The following is a 21002-nucleotide window of genomic DNA, read 5'->3' on the forward strand; positions in this document are numbered from 1 at the left end:
CTCATGTCAAACAGCAGTCAAACTTGTGAATGGAGATTGCAGACCATTCATAGAAAGCAGCTACTCCATTTAAACATATATTTTAACATAGAAATGTAATTTTTCAACATTTTTGCAGGGAGCAAACCCCCTTGCACCCTCTACACCCCCTGCAAATTATAAATACCAATTCCAAGATCGAATTACAGTGGGGAAAAGGGTACATTTCCCAATACTCCCTTTACCATGATCTCCATGCAGAAGCATTTAACTTACATCTCTGTATTAAAATGTCTTTAAATGGAGCAGCTATTTTTCTGAATGCTCTGCAATCAGAAGTTCAACTGCTGTTTGACTTGTTCAGTAGCTTTTCGTTTCTCCTAAGTTTGACATGTTAAACGTTCATTCATACAACAATTTTGGTCTTCTTGTCGCTCTAATTTAAATTTCGTCATTCTGACAATTCATTCTGTTAAACAGAGCCATATATATACCACAGAAACACAATGTAAAGAGCAAATACCATTTTTAAGGAATTACAGATTCTGAACTAGGCATTATGTCTGCCATAGCAAACACTTCAAGAACCAGCTACACTTAAATTGTATTGTTGCGTTTCCTATCATAACTGTAAATAACAAACCCTTATAAATGGGTATAACCCTCTTACTATGTGCAGTATCATTTATACAGTTAATACAAAAAGTGTTTGTTTTTTTTGTAAGTTATTTTCTTAATAAGGATGAGCTCTTATATTTCTTTGAGCTCAAAACTCCTTCCATGGCATCATCAAAGTCTAATCCTATAATGCTTCACTATCAGTATTAGTTTATGCACTACTTATCTCCATGTTAAATGCAGCTAGAGGAAAGTTTTGTCTTCTAGAAAGACAAGTCAACAAATATGTCTTATAGGTGAAGCACTTCACATTGAAAATTAATATTATGATGTATTGTAGTACTGATACCACAATGTAAGTAACTGTTCTACTAAACTTATAAATTGCTTGCAATAACACTGAACACATTGCTAGTGTGTGCAAAAAGGGCTTAACGTATGTATTACAAATATTATACATACACAAATGTTTTCATATGCACACTCGTGCAAGTAAACACATATATATATATATACGTTTGTTCTCATATGCACACACACACATGTGGACACATGCAGGCAAACACACACACACACACACACACACACACACACACACACACACACACACACACACACACACACACACACACACACACACACACACACACACACGTAAAACAACTTGCATTTTTATACCACTTTGGCAATGGTAAGTCATATTATACTGAAATAAAATTATGGAGCATTTAAATTGAAAATGAAAAGACTGGGTCATGTCAGGACAAGAGTAGAAATGCAGCTGGGTAACATGAAGTATTTACTTTCCACATATTTTTTTGAGACATGAAGAAAAAAGCACACTGACAGAATAGCGATGAAGATATGCTAGCCATAAATATAATTTGTCTTTCTTTGATGATACCACAGATTTTTGGATGACAGTCAAGGAGAAAAGAATTTGCAGAACCAACAGACGTGGCTGAAAGGGAAAAGAAAATTCAACACACTGTAAGCTGGTTTTAAAGCTTCTGATTTCAGGGTGATTTTTTTCTTTTTGTCCACTAAAGCTTCTGAAGTAATTCTGTCACATGCACTCTGCTTTCTTAACCTCAGGGTTTGATGTACAATAGGCTATCATATTACTTTTAAAAATAATCTGACTACAGCTGCACAAAACTGATGTTAACTCTTGGCAGTGAGATAAATAATGCTGCAACTTTTGATGAGGCTGCGGAATATTCCTTTTTATACATTGCTGAGATACTTCACTGTTGCATGTGGGTAACATTAAAAATCTTCAAAGATATAAAAACAATGACTAGCAAAAAATATCCAAGATGAAACACTGGCACTCTTGCATGTTTTATTTATATAATGCTTTGATGCTACAATCAAAACATATGCAGACAAAAAAAAAAAAGGAGTTACTGTCTGGTATTTGTAGAAATGCAATGTATTCAGCATGGGCATGTGTTTTATGAAATTCTAAGGAAGAAGTGACATGTAAGTTTTACATGCAAATGAAGACACTGGTTTTGTTCCAGGACATATTAATTTTATATTATGATATAATAAATACCCTGCCCCTCCTGAAATTCACATTAATATGACAGACATTAGTTTTGTACTTCTTGCTGTTCAGAATATGCTTTATTATACAAAATATTTTGCTCTATGAAACCTTTAAGTGATTCAGAGTAACATGTAAAGTGTTTCACTAGTGACTAGTGTCCCCCACACTTTTAATTGTTCATAAAAGCTTTGTGATGCAAAACCTCTTGTTATATTAACATTTTATGCACCATAGAGTAATATTTCAAAGTCTGTGGTATCTAGTTACGCCCTTAGTATTGCAAACTTTGCTCATTAGTCTATGGGAATTTGGAGGTTCAGCAGCCACAACTTCCATGCACATGTGCCTTGAGGACTGTTTATCACTGTTTTATGAATTAAAGAAGATTCTACATGGAAACCTACATGGATACATATTAGGTGTAACTTTATAAATGCATACAAATGTAACTCCCTTGGCCATTCTCTGTTTAAGGATAGAAAATAAGAAAACACTAAATATTCACAATCTGTTATTAAATATGACCCTCACCTATCTGAACTGAATGAAACAAACTGGTACAGAATGCATCTATATTTTATTCCAACATACTGTAATTATATTAGCTGGTAAATTGATTGAATTGCCATAACTTCCACACCTTAAAAGCATAAGAGAAGTTGTAAAAACAAACTGGTACAAAATGCATCTATATTTTATTCCAACATACTGTAATTATATTAGCTGGTAAATTGATTGAATTACTAAAATTTCCGCACCTTAAAAGCAAAAGAGAAGTTATAGAAGCAGGCAGCAAATCAAGACTTCACAAGGGCCTACCAAAAAGATATTTACAGATTGGAAATATTATATGGAATGCATTAGAATCAAAATTCTGGTAGGACACTGGAAATGAACTTAAAGTAACATCTGTCCAGTAACTGTTACCAACACCAACATCTAAAAGAAGAACACATAAAAATGCATACTATAATTCTTCAGTTTGGCCAGCATATAACCCTAGCATTAATACAAATACAATCTATATCAGTATTTTGCAATTAAAATAGAAATGTATTCCTTTCAAGTATTATGGAACCCTCAGCTTGTGATACTATACAATGCATATCTAACTCCAACCAAAAACATAGATATTTTCCAGACTTATCAGCAAACTGTACTGTTAGCCTGCAATTCAGATAATTTTGACCTTACATGATTTGAGATTTCACTTACACAAAGCAAAACTGAGCAAAATTACAGAAATAATTTCAGGAGGTATGCACTTGAAATGGTACCCTTAAATGGAAATATGCAACATTACACATTCCACCAACAAATGTCAACAAAAAAAATTAAGACCCTCTATAAGAATTTCCATGCTAATAAATTTGTATATTAAAAAAATGGATGGATTTAAAATGCATTGTCTTGGGAAGATGTTGATAATATGGTAAATAAGTATGTAAGATCATATAAAGTATTGCCTAGCCCAAATGAAGAAAGTACAGTTGTGTAGGCTGAACTTGCCATAACAGTAGACATTCAAATGATTATTGCTGCAGTAGCCTTAGCTGTATGGGATATATCCTACCGAGGATATAAACAGCCAGCCAGATTCCAAAGCTTCAGGGCTCCTTCCATGTGCTCAAACTGTCAGGCAGCTGACTAAACGATATGTGTGGGTGCAATGTTCTGCAGACCTTTTCTCCTAGCAGAAAGAGGGAGTATGAGCCTGGAAAGAACAAGGCTAGGAATAACAAAAAACAAATGTCTACATGCTGGTATAAAAAAAACACACAAAAAACAAGGGGGATTGTGGGAGGGAGTGGATAATGCAGCAGACATCATTTGAAGATCTACTATTATGGTAAGTTCAACCTTCACCACTGTACTGTGTGATCACTGTTGCAGTAGTCTTAGCTATATGGGTAGATTACCATAGCTAACTATGTTTGAGGGGTATAAGGAGAAGGGTCCAGGAGCCCCTGGAGAAAGGTCTTAGCAAAGCATGATCTAGATCTAGAGAAGGAATCCAGCTTATAATGCTTTGTAAAAATATGTACAGTGGACCAAGTAGCAGCTTCAAGAATACTGCTAAAAGCCATAGAAGAAGCCAAGGTCCTTGTAGAGTGGGCTTGACCCTGTCTGGAACAGATGTGTCATGGTGAACATAAAAGATAATCACCTTAGACAACCATTTGGAAATAGTCTGCTTTGACACCTGTTGTCTCTTCTTCTTCTTTCCCTCACAGGAAATGAACAATTGATCTGATGATCTAAAAGATTTAGTTCTTCAATATAGTACCCGAGTTGTCTGTGGACATTCAAGGTATGGGGTATCCTTTCTTCCTCATTTTTAGGTTCAGGAAAGAAAATGGGGAGATGGATAGTTTGACTTAAAGTAAATGTGGAAACCACTTTAGGCATAAAAGAATGAATAGTTCTCAAAAAAACATGTACTTGTGGAAAATGAGGTAGGGCTGACTTACCATAAGAGCTTGTAACTCAGATACCCATCTGGCAGAGGTCAGAACAATCAATAAAACTGTTTTCCATGTTAAGAACCTCAAGTTAGCCAGATTAGTTGGTTGAAATGGAACAACTGTTAGTTTCTTTAACACAAAATTAAGATCTCAAGGAGGGACCACTGGTTTTCTTGGAGGCCTCTTATGCAAAACCCCTTTCAAGAACATTTTGACTTGCAACTGCATTGAAAGAGGAGGATCCATGAGCAGACAATGCTGAATTGGCTGATAACTGAACCTTGACAGAGGAATAAGAAAGGCCATAGGATAGTAACTCACACAAATATTGTAAAACTAGAAAACAACTAGCCCTGAATGGGTGCTGATTATGTTGGTTTTACCAACTAGAAAACCTTTTCCATTTGCTAATATATTATTTTATAGTAGCAGGCTTTCTTGTCTCCATTAGTACCTGCTGCATGTCCTTAGAAAACATGTACCTAAAAAGAATTAAGACCCCATCATCCAGGCAGTGAATTGAAGATGATTGATGTTGGGGTTTATCAAACACCTGTGTTCTTGTGCAAGTAGATTCATTCTGTGAGGAAGTTTGTGGCAAATGGCACTGGCCATTTCCAAAAGAAGTGAGACCCATGGTTACCTGGAACAGAAGGGAATCACCACAATGATATTGGGGAATTCCTTCTGAATCTTCTGAAAGTACCCTGGACATTAGTGGAAAAGGTGGAGAGACATATGGGAACATTAGCATCTAAAGAAAAGAAAAGGCATCTGTCTTCGCATCTGTCTTCCAGACCTTCTTGTATGGAGTCCTATAACAGAGTTTTGCCAGTTGATTGCTCAGAGAAAAGGCAAAGAGCTGTACTTGAGGAACTCCCCACAGATATATCAAATCTTGGAAGACTCCCGGATTTAGTTTCCATTTGTGAGTGTCTGCCCTGGTCCTGCTTACAGTTTGCTCTGACGGAATGTAGGAGGCCTGTAGAGTAAGATTGTGCTGTGAAATTATATCCCAAGCTAGGTCTACTTCAAATGATTAAAGTTTCACAACATCAAACATCTCGTCATCGAAGACCAGATGATCAAAGTTGTGAAACATTGAACATACTGAACGGAGATCGCAGTACAGTGTGGAATGGGAAATTTGTCATTCTCTTCACTGTAGTGCATTCTCAGAGTTGGTATATTTAAGAAGCAGGGGGTGTGGGGGGTGTGGTATGCCCTCCCCCCTTGCAAAAATGTGAAAGAAGATTTATTTATTTTTTAATGTTCGATGTTTCACAACTTTGATCATCTGGTCTTTGATGATCATATGTTCAATGCTGTGAAACTTTGATCATTTGAAGTAGACCCCCCCCCCCAAGATAACACTGCTAGTCTGCAAGGGGTTATGACCTAGTACCCCTTGTTTGTTGATGTAAAACATCACTGTGGTACTGTCTGTAACCACTTGAAGTGGCCCTGGGGAGAAAAGATTGTTCAGAGAATTTAATGCCTTGATCAGGGCAAGCAACTCCTTGATATTTATGTGTGTGCATCTGTCCTTGGTGTCCCACACCCCCTTCTATTGCCTCTAAAACTGCTTCCCATGTAGATTCTGAACCATCTGTGGTGATTGACTGCTTAGGAGCAGGAAAGGAGAAGGGCAGACCTTGATTTAAGGATATCTGTTGTCTCCACCAAGTGATTTATGTTCTGACAATTCCCAGTACTGGGATCTGAAAAGACAAAGGGTGTTGATGCTGGGAAAAAAATGATTTTAGATATTACTGTATCTTTCTAATGTGGAGTCTTGCCAGGGATATCATGAGAATCATAGATGCCATGTGACCTAAAAACCTAAAGTATTTCCTCTCAGTGACTGAAGTCTGAGTAGAAAATCTTAGAAATAGTTCTGACTAAAGATCTATTTTTCCAGTGGAATAAAAGCTCTTTGAACATAGGTGTCTAGTTGACATCTCAGGAACACAATCCTGTGTGATGGAGTAAAGAAAGACTTCTGAATGTTTTCTTGGAATCACAGCTTGTGCAAGAGATATCTCACCCAACAGAAAGATTTTTGAAATTTTGAAAAAGACTGCAAAGATAAGCAAGTGATCTAAATATGGAAACATGTGGATACCCTGTTGCCTTCAATGAGCTGTAAATGGAGTTGGATACCTTGCAGGATCTCTTGGTGCAATGGATAGTCCAAAGGGTAAGGCAGAGGACTGATAATGTGATCCAGACACACAAAACCTTCAGAAAAGCCTGAAGTCTGGATGAAGAGGAATGTAATGATAAGCATCTTTTAAGTCTAGTTTTACCAGGAACATGGAAGAGGAAGAAGAGACAATAGGTTGCGAAGTGCCATGATTTTGAATTTGGGCAATATCAAAAACAGGTTTAGGAAAGAAAGATCGAGAACTGGTCTCCAAGCATTTTTTTTCTTTGGAACTAGGAGCATCCTTGAATAACACCCCTTCCCCACCTTGGAAGGAGAAATGGATTTATCCTTGGGACAGTATGTATGAAGAACAGGTAGAAACAAAACAATCTGATTTGTAGGATGAAGAATGACCACCCGGAAAGCAGGAATTTCCTACCAATACAATCTGTAACCCTGATAAATGAATTTCAGAACCCATTTTTCTGAAGCAATCTGTTGCCAAAGGGAAAACAGATTCACACTTTCTGGAAGAGATACAGCACCAGGGTGGGAGGGAGTCATAAGGTCTCTTGAGTAGTCATTCAGACTTTTTAGTCTCCTTGGTTTTGGGAGGTTTTTTGGCTTCTTTGTAGAAACTCCTTGACACTTCTTAAGTGTCTGTTTACCTGAATTGTGCTTACTCTGCTTTTTTTTTTTTTTGCCAAAAGTGGACAAGGAGAAAAAAAATCTCTTGGGCAATTTCAAAAAGAAGGCCTAAAAAATCTTAGAGATTCCTTGAATCAACTTGTTCCTCTCATTACAGTTTTTGATCACCTCTGCAGAAGACAGGACAATCCCTAAATCTCTATCCAAGGGAGAATTTAAACTCTCACTTTCAATATCATCTCAAAGGTTCTGAGAATGCAGCCAAACATACCTCCTTAAAATCATACCAGTGGCCATACATTGTAAACAATCAGTAGTGACCTGTGCAATAGAAGAAACTGGATTATTTAAAACAGATTTTTCTTCACAAGAATAAACTGTAGATAAAACATTCCTTATACTTTCACAATATGTCACAATAAACTTTAACATATCAGCCTGACAATTTAAAATTCTGAAATTCAAAGTTGCAGAAGTATACACTTTTTTCCCAATACCTATCGTAATTTTTCTATCTTTATTAGAAAGAGTGGGATTGAAATTAACAAAGTGCTTAGCAGCAGATGAGTCACCTAAGGCTATAGCTGCTGGATCATGTTTGGTCATAGTGTATAAAAAATTAAAAGACTGACTACCTGTATACATCCTATCTGTCTTTTTAGGGACAGCTGCTGCAATATTCTTAACACATGGGACAGTGCCAAAGCTCAAGAGGAAACTTGGGAGGGGTTAAGAGCAGAAGAGTTCCCTAAAAAAAGCCATGAAGAATGGCAATAGCAAAAATAGTTGTTGAGTGTTTTTTTCCCTTTAAGGGACTTCATCAGAACTGTTGGATGTCATAAAATACCCAGTATAAATACAATAATTTATTGTCATTTGATACAAAAAATGACCAATAACATACAAAAAGCAGATATCAGCTAGTTGAAATTAAAAAATGCAAAAATACAAATGCCCTTTTTAGGCACATTTTAGACCATGTTTAGACCATGGGCAGGATTCACGAAGCCTCCGTGTAAGAGATACATGGCTTACACGGAGGCTGCAGTTAAACGGTGTGACATCAGCATGTCATGCATATGCATGAGGGCATGCTGAATCACACCGAAGGCTAACACGGTCCGTGGAAGATAGTAGGGGGCGTGTCCGTAGGCCAAGCCCTGCAAGCGGACATGCCTCCAGAAGAGTAAAATTGCCCAAAGTAAACGCCCACGACAGAGGCCATGCCCCTACAGACTATGAACATAAAATATATAAATGAACATGTTATATATTTTTTTTAAATCGTAAAGATGTTTGCCCGTGAGTGTGCTCATTTGTGCGGGCATGCCCGTAGCTTAGCCACAGTTAGCAGTCAGTGGAAAAGGATATAAGAACTAAATAAGCAAAGTAAGCCAAGAAGCAATAGCGTAGCGGTAGAGACATTGGCTGAAGAGCAGGCATTCATGGTTCGAGCTCCCACAACACCAATTTTTATTTCTAGTAAAATAAGCAGGAAACAAGTCCCTGACAAACATGTACACATATGAAATCATAGTTTATGTAAAATGTAATGAAATAGTCCATTTATTTTGAAGAAATGTGAGATAACAAAATAATAAAAGATGCCAGATGTGCCCATAGCTGAGCTACAGTTTAACAAGGTGAGTGCATCTGCCCGTAGGTGAGCAGTGGTTTAACAGGTGCAAAATGAGTGCCCGTAGGTGAGCAGTGGTTCAACAGGTGCAAAATGAGTGCCCGTAGGTGAGCAGTGGTTGATAGCCAAATGAGGCGTAAACCAGCATACCCCGTTTGCGCGGAGCTGCGCACCGCACCAACAAGCTAACCGACGGGCAACATTGAGCAAGCCGTATCAAAACTGCCTTTACACAGACACACCCCTCAGCCTGTCTAGACAGTCATAAAAAATAAAAAGCAGTGGCCAGGTTCAAACCCAGGATACTATGCACCATAGTCAAGGTACTGAATCACTAAGCCATGACAGCAGTACCTATAAATGCAGTAATAGCAAATATATAGGAATGAATACAAAGTGGAGCATGACAAAGCAGGTTTTGTGAAGTTGATACAATTCCAAAATGGCCAATCACAGATATGTGCGGGAAAAACGGCATATATAAGCCCCATAGGTGGGAAAACACAGCATAAACGATTGTAGAACTGACTTGCAGCCAGAATGACAGGAGTATGTGAGGGTAGTTGCTTTCGAGCACAGAGGTGGGGCGTTGAGGAGTCCAGATACATGGTCTGGCTCCTAGTCCACAATCACGAGGCCCAACTCATGCAGGGCCAGGTCCTGTGGGGAGCATATAGGGCTGAGGCGTGGGACCAGTTGGCTCATGATCTCACCAGTGCCACAAGGATTCCAAGGACTGGTGAGCAGATTCGTCACCACGATGTGGACCTGAAGAGATGCAAGCAGGACCAATTGAACCTTTGGATCCAGGAGGCCCGTCAAATGCCCAACGCCCCACTACTGAGTAAGTTACATGTAATTATGTATGTAAAAATTTAAACTAGCTGATATTATGGAGATGTGTATTCCGATATTACTTCATTTATATTACAGCTTCAGGTGTCCGTTCTGCGAACCGCAGAGCCTATGGCAATAGGCTGGTGCGGTTGTGCCACCAGGCAGGTCAGTAATCCTCTCCCAGTAACTGTAAAGAAATATAAAAGTATGACAGTTAGCAAAAGAGTGCAGTGTAGTCACTAAGTAATAGAATGTGCAAGTAACAGTGTAAGAGTGTTTGCAAGTATTGCTTGATTACAAAAGTGTGTTGCAGTCTGTAATCCAAACAGAAAAATAAAAATGTCTGAAATAAAGTCTGAAATAAAGATGCCCCACCTGTAATATAATAGTACACAACCTGCAGCAGGCTGAAAAGTACAGCTGCAGAAGATGAGCAAATCACATCTGTGAAATATACCCCTGTTGAAATACTGAAACATGACAGAAGTGAGACTGCTGGAAAGGATTGTAATAACTACAGGTAAAACATGTCAATAAAGCCTAGAAGCAAGTACCATCCTGAATAGTAAAATAAAAACGAGTGAGAAAGTGTGAGAAAGTGTTATGAATCCACCAATAAAGTAGTAATAACCCCTGAATAAAGTATACTGCAGTCAGTACAGAATGAAATGCATGTGAGAAGCAAAACCAAACAGCAAAATCTGTTCAAAGTGTTCCTGCAGCTGGAATGTGTATCCCAAAATCTGGATATGTTGCTCTCAGTCTGCAATATGCAGATAGTATGATTGTCTGACATACCAAACATCCACAGTTGTCTATAGCTATATAAAGCAAATGTAGCAGGATGATGTAGCTGAACAAAGCCAGATATGAATGTGTATGAAGAACAATAAAATGTATATTGATGTAGCAGTAACAGTCCTATCACCAAACTAAAGTAGTTATCATATAGGAAACTGTAGTTAGAACAGTAGTGTGTATATATGTGCAGCTATTAGAAATGTACAGCATATGTATTGGTATTCGAAGGTGTTAATATTATTTTCTTCACCCCACCCTATAACCACATATAACCCATTCCACGTGAAAATGGTATGTGCAATCACAATTAACATCCCTGGACATTTGTCCTGTTGGGTCATAAATATTTGCATGTCCATTGATGCATCTGCCCTGTTCATACATCCATACCTGATGGCCTGTTGCCATCAATCAACCCTGCATGTTGTTGGACTGTGTATTGCTATTCAAATTATGCATGTGTTATGCTCGCTGTTCAATGGTGTGAATATCTGGGTATTTGGTTTTTGGGAATACTAATGCATGCTGTTACAACTAATTGTGAATGGTATTATATGTTACTAACCCAAACTGTCATGACATAATGCAAAACATAGGATGACAGGGAAGGTGGGTTCCAGCGGATCCACCTCTCCCACCTCAGCTGGCGAGTGCACCTGGCACTAGTGCCCAGTCTGGACCCTCCTCCGGTGGCCCTGTGCCACCTGTGGGTGGAAGCGCTGCAGGGGATGGGGCTTGACCCCCCTCTGCAAGTGTGGCCGGAGGAGAACCACCACTCACCCTCCGTAGCGTCCGGACTGTGGTGCGTAGGGAGATCCAGGACTCTGTTCTTGGGCCCCTACACCAGCTTGAGGCACAGGTGGCACAACTAACGGGCATACCTGTTGCCCGGCTTACACAGCCCCCAGCACAGCCCCGTCCTGGGCAGTGAAGTAACAGTGGCAACTGCCCATGGGTGGGGATATCAGTTCCACTGTTGCCATCTGTGGGCTCATGGGCTCTGGATATCCAAACATCCATCCCCGTCAATTGTGTAACCCCCCCCCACACGTGTCATACACCGCCCCTGTATGCGTCTTGTTTGTCTTGTCTGTTGACCTACCCAACCTACCGCCCCAGCTATACTGACTTCCTTCACCTGACATACCACTCTCACCTGAAAAAAAAAAAAAGGGCACTCTGTACCCACAAAAAAATTATGCCCCATACATAGCTGCCCATTCTGCACACATGTCTGCTGGACATGGAAACTATCAATTACAATTGGCTGTACAACAAGTATTATTGTTGTCCTGACACCTCTCTCAGGGTTGGAAGGTTTCAAATGTCACACCAAATTACATACATATGCACAGCTGTTGCTGATGAAGAAATGGGCAGCTTTGGGCCTTACCTACATCCCTCCTGCAAATCCCAAGCTTGTTTCCCTACTGTCTTACCCTCTTTGTGACCCCTTTTTCACCACTTTCCTGTCTCCCCATTTTCATTTCTTTCAAAGAAAATAACGCGGGTGTGCGCCAGAGTAAGCACTGGTAAGCGGTTGTAAGCGGGTGTGCGCATGTGTGCGCGGAGCTAAACACCAGTGCGCATGTGTGAGCTCTGCGCAAACCAGCGCTAACCTGGTTACAACTGCTTAAAAGTGCCTTAGTCCCTCTGATTGACAGGTCCTGTAGTCAGTTCAAAAGCAAAATAAAATCCCACTGTCAGTCCCAAACCTAGGACCTTGGAAACAGTAGTCTGCATGACCTACCACTAAGCTATGACTCTTATACAAGAACACTGTGCTAAAATAAATATATCATGTAATAGTAGGAATGAATGTAAAGGGAATATAGGATGTGTAGTACACAAAGCATGTCATTTAGAAATACTGTCAAAACTAGTGGATTTCCATAATAGTAGTGTGTGAACAGAAACAGCCATGCTAGTTGGTAGCTAGTAGGTAATAATGTCAGTTAATGTACATATATAAATGTATGTATATTTACATATATATATATATATATATATATATATATATATATATATATATATATTGTGCATACACACTTACTACAGGGAACAGGAGAGAGGAATGGAGAAATGTGATTCTACAACACAGCCTGAATCATGAGAGAGATACTAACCTTTACACTCAGAGAACAGTGTCCACAGCATACCAGCATGGTCCCCGCCCTTACAATCTGAAAGGGCAACGCCTATCTCACATACCCTTTTATAGCACTGTCCAGAAATCACAGTGAGAACTGCAATCAGTACACAACTGGTTGCATGCAATTAGCAAATGCTGGCTTACAATTGGTGCAGAGGCCATCACATGGACTTATGCAGATACCTACAAAAGCATCCTGTACTAACACTCCACACATGCAATGCGTTCATTGCACTGTCTGGAGGCAGCCAGAGAGAGAGAGACAGACAGAGACAGAGAGTGAGAGAAAAAAAATACACACGGTACACACACTGAGTGTAAGCTGTCAGCAGTGACAGTAGCAAGCCGTGCCAGCAGCAGCAGGAAGCAGAAGTAGTGGTAACGCAACCAGCTGCGACAAACACAGGTAATGTAAAGTAGCAGGTTAATAGTCTGCATACTGTGAACCCTCCAAATGTGACATAGGTCTGTATCTATAGGTATGTCCATGTGATATGTTGTGTGCACGTAGTTCTACCAAAAGGGGATGACTATACATTATATGTCAGTCAGTGTTAGGCCATGATCCTGGCAGCATTTTTCTGTTGCAGTGAGGCCCATCTGTAGGATGTGTGTGTCAGCTGGTGTAACGACTATGGCGCTTAGTTAGCAGTCATCTGGGAACTTTGTCAGCCACAACCCGCACATGTTTGCTTCTACATCTGAGAAATAAATGCCAAACAAGAGGGGTCCTAGGACAGAGGCCTGTGGGATACCACGTGTGACTGGCATTGAGTCTGACATGGCTCCTACAATATCAATATTATGGATCCTGTATGTCAACCAGTGTGCAACCCATCATGTGACATATGTAGTAACATGTAAGCTCATGAGCTTGTCTATGATGCCTGAGTGGAGTACTGTGTTGAAGGCCTTAGGCAAGTCCAGGTAGGCTGTAGGGATTGCGTTGCCCTCATCAATGGCTGTAGTGACTGTTTTGAAAGGTCAACCAGGTTCAAAAGGCAGGATCAGCCCATCACAAAGGCAAACTGGCCGGGAACAAGTGTCTGCAGATACCCAATATCACTGTATATGCGTCCCATACTGAATAATTCCATAGCTTAGCAGACCAGGCCGGTTATGCTTATGGTGCGGTAGTTCCCAGGGTCAGTAGAGGTGCCTCCTTAGTGGTGTGGGACCACTGTTGCTGTATGCCAGTGTTCAGGTACATATCCTGTAGTACGGCCAAGGTTAAATATCAGTCTTATATGCGGTTGTATGTCCTCTTGGAGTGCACGTAGCACACATCCAGGGTTACCATCAGGTCACAGTGATGCTGTGTGTTCTGCTTTGCTGAGGGCGGCCATCACCTGGACATGTGAGATGATAGGGAGGTTACATTCAGCTGTGATAAGTATTTCTACTTGTGGGGGAGAAGGAGGGGGGGTACGTGCACCAAACCTGTCTGCAAGAATGTTGCCAATATCTGTGTGTTCGGTGAATGTTAAGTAGGTGTGTATTAACTCAGAGCATATCTGAGGCGTTTGGTCCATATGTGTAACATAACTGAAGAAGGCCTTGTGGTTATCTATAGTGTTTTGGTCATTTCCCTCCCAGAGTAGGCCGTGGCTGTTATTATGAGAGACCGTAGCGTATTACCAGTGCTGACCACAGATGCCTTCCCTTAATGTGAATCTGCTCTGTCCTGCAGTAGCCTCCTGCTATTGTTATACAATCTGCCTCTGGCTGGGGTCCACCGGACAGGATGCCTAACCTTTGTGCATAGGGTCTGGGTTAGAAATGTGTGTGCAAGTTCCATGCAATCTGTGGGATGTCCGTGGTAAGCATTCGCAAAGGGGTCAGCAGTGTGGGTTGTGGCTTCCACTGGCCCAGTGGGCTGCATGGATACCATCTCAGTCCTAACAAGTGAATAACTGTCTAATCACATACATATCAAAGTAGTCTACTGTGCTGGTGGTGGTGGTGGGATATGTATATCCAGGCCGAGTAACTTGTGGCCAGATCACACTAGTGGATGGCGTTCCACATACAGTACCTTGGTATGAACCCCCAGAGTGAGGTTGTGCATTGGACCTGTCGCAGTGTGCTGACCAATGGGGCATGCTACTATGTTGTATGGAATGTGGCAGGTATTGTTGCACAGGTGTTGGATGAGCACTGATATCTGGCCATGTACTTGTGTATCCACCACGAGACACACACATGCTACATATGGGAGTAGTAGTATATCACTACAGTTGAGTATCATGTATAGTATGTGTGCCATATATTGCTGACATAGTCTGCTGATATCCTGTTTGTGTTCTCTTCCAGGGAGATGGCGTGTCAGTGTAATCCCACCTACTCTGCAGTGGAAGATGAGGAGATACACCAGAGCCTGGTGTGAGATTATGACATACTGTTTTCCCACACAGCCAGAATCAGCAGGAGAGGGCTGCACTGTGGCAAGACCTTGTCCGTAGGGTAAATGACATTGGCACGCATAATAGGACATATCAGCAGGTACGACATCACTGCAGTGATTTAATCAGAAATGTCCGTCAGCGTGCGTCGGATATCCACAGGCAACAGGTTGCCACAGGAGGTGGGGTGGCCACACTTCCCCCCTCACCAGACTGGAGGGGCTACTCCTAAGTGTTGTGGCTCCAGCCCCGGAACAGCAACAGCAATACACCTGCATCATGATGGAGGCTGGATCCACACAGCAGCACGACATGGAGCATGCAGGTAATATGCCATATGTACACTTGACTGTTCTGTACACTGTTAGTTTATGCATGTGCAAGGTGTGTCTGTGGTATGTAGCTGTCAACATAGTATGTAATTGTGCAGGTGTGATATAGGCAATATCAGCAGCTGACGTGTGAAAGGCAACTGGTGTACTACTGCACTGTATCATATGCAGTATCAATGGCACAGTTGTGCCCTCTGACATTAATCTCCTCATTTCTGCAGGTCCCTCCGGTGTTTCAGCAAGGCAGGCCATCCATGCTGGTTAGTGTGTTTAACAATACCTATAATAGTCCTGATAGTACTAGTAATACTAGTGTAACTCAGTAGTGCTCTGTGTGTATACTGCGGGGTGGGCATGTGTGCAGGTGTGCCTGTGTCCACGTGTGCATGTGTGCATGTGTGCATGTGTGCCGGTGTCCACGTGTGCATGTGTGCATGTGTGCCTGTGTCCACGTGTGCATGTGTGCATGTGTGCAGGTGTGCCTGTGTCCACATGTGCATGTGTGCATGTGTGCCTGTGTCCATGTGTGCATGTGTGCCTGTGCCCACGTGTGCATGTGTGCATGTGTACGCGTGTCCATGTGTGCATGTGTGCATGTGTGCCTGTGTGCATGTGTGCATGTGTGCATGTGTGCCTGTGTCCATGTGTGCATGTGTGCATGTGTGTATGTGTCCACGTGTGCATGTGTGCATGTGTGCATAAGTGCATCACTGGTAACATTATGTGGACACTGTAAACTGTGTTTTCTGTCTTCCTCCCACAGGTTCTGGTGCTGCTCTGGTGTCCTGCAGCAGGGAACCTGAAACTGGTGCCACAGGTACTGGTAATGATGATATCTGTGTAATGGCACAGGAAGGTGTGTCAGGGTCCGCCATTGGTCAGCCAATTGACAGTACACAGCTGTCAACCCCATCATTGCGCGCAGTCATCCTGGCAGTACATCCTTTGTCACCATTGTCCCTAGGTGATGGACAGGATACAGTGGGCATTAACCAGGGTAATGTGGTATCTGTGGCACATGCTTCCCCACACAACAGCCATGGGCAGGGTCCTGCAATGGTACCACACAGACAGTTGCCCATGGGTTCTCGTGGGAGCATCCGTGGGCATACTGCCTCTGGCAGATGTGCCCAAAGAGGTCTGTCAACCACAGCTATGTTTCGGGCTGTCATGCAGGCACAGTCGCATATGGAAAGGTACACCAGACAGGGTCTGAGGGAGATGAGAGCATGTCGCACAGCCATTACCGACGGTATGCGTGACATCGCGGATGCTATCCGTAATTTCACCGATGTCATAGACAGACGTTGTGGGGACATATTACAGCAGTTCCAAAACCACATGTCCATGAGCCAGGGCAATGGTGGGCGGTTGCAGCGTCGACATGGCTGTATGCCAGCAACAGCAGCAGCTGACAGTCGGCACGGATGACAACAGGCCCGCACATGCCCCCATAGTGCCAGCAGCAGCCCCAGCAATGCTGGGTCTGTGCTGTCATCAGAACGCCCCAGGAGACCATGTGCACGTGGCTCTGGACAGTTCCAACAGGGACCTGTGTCCAGTCAACACACTCCCACTTCTGATGACAGTACCCAGTCTGGCTTAGTATGCCCACAGACACTGATCTGTATGACCTGCCAGGTGCAGTCTGTGGCTGTCCACAAGCTCCTGTATATGGCAGCCATGAGGTGGAACTGTGTGCGTGCATATACACATGCAAAATGTTAACACCTAGGGCTACCACATACACGCACACACTGCACCAACAGTGCCCCACCCTTTACTGCTGTCCCTCACCAACACACATACACACACATGTCAATTGGTGGTATCAGTGGCAGACTCAGGCATACCTAATTCACACCCTGTGCATATGATGAAACTGTGCCACCCCCTGCAATCTCCAACATCAGTGCAGGTACAGGTAAACACGTTGCTGATGCACAGGGTGACTACATAGAAGTGTATTAGTAGTATCATGTTGGTAACAGTACAGTGTGCTGATATGACTGTGTGTATATCCCAGCATGCCTGATGCAGTAACCGTATGACTGTCCTGAATCATTATCTGCACCCATAGTACGTACCAAAGTGTAACAGCTGCACATTATTGCATACCGTGGTAAGGATGTCAACAGATAGCCACATACATGGGTAGCACAAGGGGGAAGCTAATGCAAGTAGTGATACGCAATGATGGACATGTACAGTAATGGTGGCAAGTTGCCCACAACGACTATGCAATGTGGATGCTTGCACGTGTTGATATGTGTGCAGTACCAATGTAATCCAAATCACAATTAACTATGACATAATATCAGTTCTACCATGGGCATCTGCGCTGTGCATTCCTGGGTACATGTTGATAGTGCCCACATATTTGCACTGTAACCTACTGTTAGTGTTACCCCTTCTTTGTTGTACAATGGACTACTTCCAGCCCTGCTTACTGTAGCTTCATTTGCATGCATGTTCGCTTGGGGTTCCCTGCAACACTACTTCCACCTGCAATGCAGAGTTACAGTGCTTCTGTGGACTCCTTGTGACATCTGCATAGTGTACAATACGTATGTCAAGTTTACACATGACAGAACGTCACTGTCTGTCCTGTTCGCATGTACGTTGCCTGTGACACATTGCACATGTCTTACCTGGCATTTACCCATGTGTGCAGTCATATATGCCAGTGCTATGAAAGAGTAGCAGTACACCCACACATACACACCTTCAGTATGTTGTTCCCCATTGGCCCTATGTGTTGGTAATCACCATGGCAATCACACTACTAGGGTAGCATGTGCAAAGGTAACCTGTGAATCACCTCTATGGTCCAGTTGTGGTTTATGTGAGTCATGTGGCAATGTCACAGTTGCCACATGTATGCAGTCAACCATCACCCTTGGCCAGGAACATACAACACATGTGTGGGATGCCACCACATAGCCAATCTGGGGACTGAGCACTCTGAACCCAGTAATGCCATACCCTGTCAGGTGGCATGTCATACTACAGTGATTACAATACCAGTCAGACATAGACACACACTGACAGCAATCTGAACACACTGGGGCATACTTGGAGACTCAGAATAGCATCCTGCTTGAGCATCACACACCTCCGCAGCTGGCACACAGGCATATGTTACGTCAGAACAGAGCGCATGCCACACATGGCACACACATCCCCTGTGCCACTCACTCACAGCCTGTAGGGCTACACAACATACCTGCTACAGATGTGTCAGGTACCTCTCTTGGCCGCTGCAATGGGGTCCCGCTCAACAGGCTGTACATGGTGAAGGTCACAGTGATATGCCTCTGGGGCACTATGGTCCACCACAAAACACATGCATACAGGTCAGTCAGAGGCATGGATACATATGACTCAGTCATTGACCATGCCACTATGGATGACCTGAGACATACCTCCCTGGACTACATGATAGGGAACATAGAAGGGATCTCTCAGCATGTGGCACGGGCCAGTATGAGCCTGATCTTGGTTGCCATCATACCCTCACCAGCTATGCTACCACTATATGTAGGAAGGGTGTTCTATGTCTACATTCTGCTCAATCTCCAGTGTCATTCATAGGGTATCCACTGGCTGTCAACGTGTGCTTACATGCTAGGGAAGCCACAATGATTTGCGAGGGGCAGTTTGCACGTGACATCCATGGCCCAATGTATATTGGCGAAGCCCCCTGATACACACATACTGCCTTATGCTGCAGGACACGGATTACATAGCCACCTCCGCGGGTATCACACAGGATAGGACACTAACAGTGATGCTACACAACACCAGCAGTGTACACCGCAAGATGCATGCACTGGACACTGTCCTCAGCATGGTGAACTGCAATAACTGTACAGTACCAGAGTCCTGATTCATGGCTCAGAGGTGCAACCCATCACTGCCAGGTTATACCTCATACCATGCCTGTCGTCCCCTACACATGTAACACACATGGACAGGGGGGTGGTATCCCAAGGCACCACAGATACACACACCTCCAGGTTATAGCACAAAGCATCAGGGCCTATTAATGTGCAGCTAACAGTGTATCGGACTGCCGTCTGGTTCATAGCCTGGCACACACAACCCTCCCATACACAGGAAACCCACCTATCCTCCATAGCAACACTGGCAATATGACAGTCTCAAGAACTGTCTTTATATGGCTGGACTGCATCCAGCCAAACATTGTGTGTGAGCATTACTGTAGCTACAACACACTAGTTGAAGGGTTCCCAGCATGTGGTCACTGAATTGCAGTGGAATGACGTGTTACCACTCCCACAACAGGTGGGAACATGCAGCACCTGTACATCGACTACATGTAGACTATATGGCCCAGACCAGATGTGTATCCTCTGCTGTAGGTATTTTACCATATACACCCACACTGTATAGACACATACCGCGTGCGGCCCCTGCACAGTAAGACACAGTCATATTGTTATGCATTGCAAATACCATTTATCCACTCGAGGCACATGTCAGACATGGTAACTACTGCAGGTCACAGGTATTTATGTGTATGTGTCACACACATACATCATGTGTGCATTGCCATTGCTGGTTTAGGCAATGGCATGCATTGTTATGCACAAAGACCCACACAAGGTCATAATGTGTGACACAACCACACGTGGCAGTTGTGGGTTACCAAAACATACCTATCTGTACTCTGACAATGGTAATTGACCCAGTAGCAGAGCGCACTATTGGCATTACTGGCCAACTAGCCCTGTTTGGCTGTGCTGATAGTGTGGTGACATCCCCTGTGTTTACTGGGGGGATATGCAGCATCTGGTGTATTGTAGTATTTTCCAAAAGGATCTGTTCTCTCACACTTGCATTTACACACACCCTACTACCCCCACACACACACTTGCAAGATTTATACCCCTACCTAACTATATCACGACACGTGAGAGAGACGCATTAGCAAAGCGCACTATTTGGATTACTAAGAGGTTCCTTTTCTCTGGCTGTACTTAGAGGGTGCTGACATCATCAGTGTTTGGAAAGGGTAATGTGCATCAGGTAGTGTGATCTCCTGATTGCCAAAACTAACATGTTTTTCATACAGAATTGCACACACACAAACTCCCCACATCCATACACACACACACACACACACACACTTGCCATTTGCAGGTTTCATACCCCCACCTAACTATGTTATGACACTTGAGTGTGACGCTGTAACAGACGGCGCTATTCGGATTACTGGGAAGTGTCTCTTCTCCAGCTGTATGTATAGGGTGCTGACATCATCACTGTTTGGGAAGGGTAATGTGCATCATGTAGTGTGATCTCCTGATTGCAAAAAAGCACATGTTTTTCATACAGAATTACACACACACAAACTCCCCACATCCAAACTTGCAGGTTTCAAACTCCTACCTAACTATATATA

This window comes from Protopterus annectens, chromosome 3.part1 (genome assembly GCF_019279795.1).
Source record: "Protopterus annectens isolate FY-2018-M chromosome 3.part1, PAN1.0, whole genome shotgun sequence".
In the NCBI taxonomy this organism is placed as follows: domain Eukaryota; kingdom Metazoa; phylum Chordata; order Ceratodontiformes; family Protopteridae; genus Protopterus; species Protopterus annectens.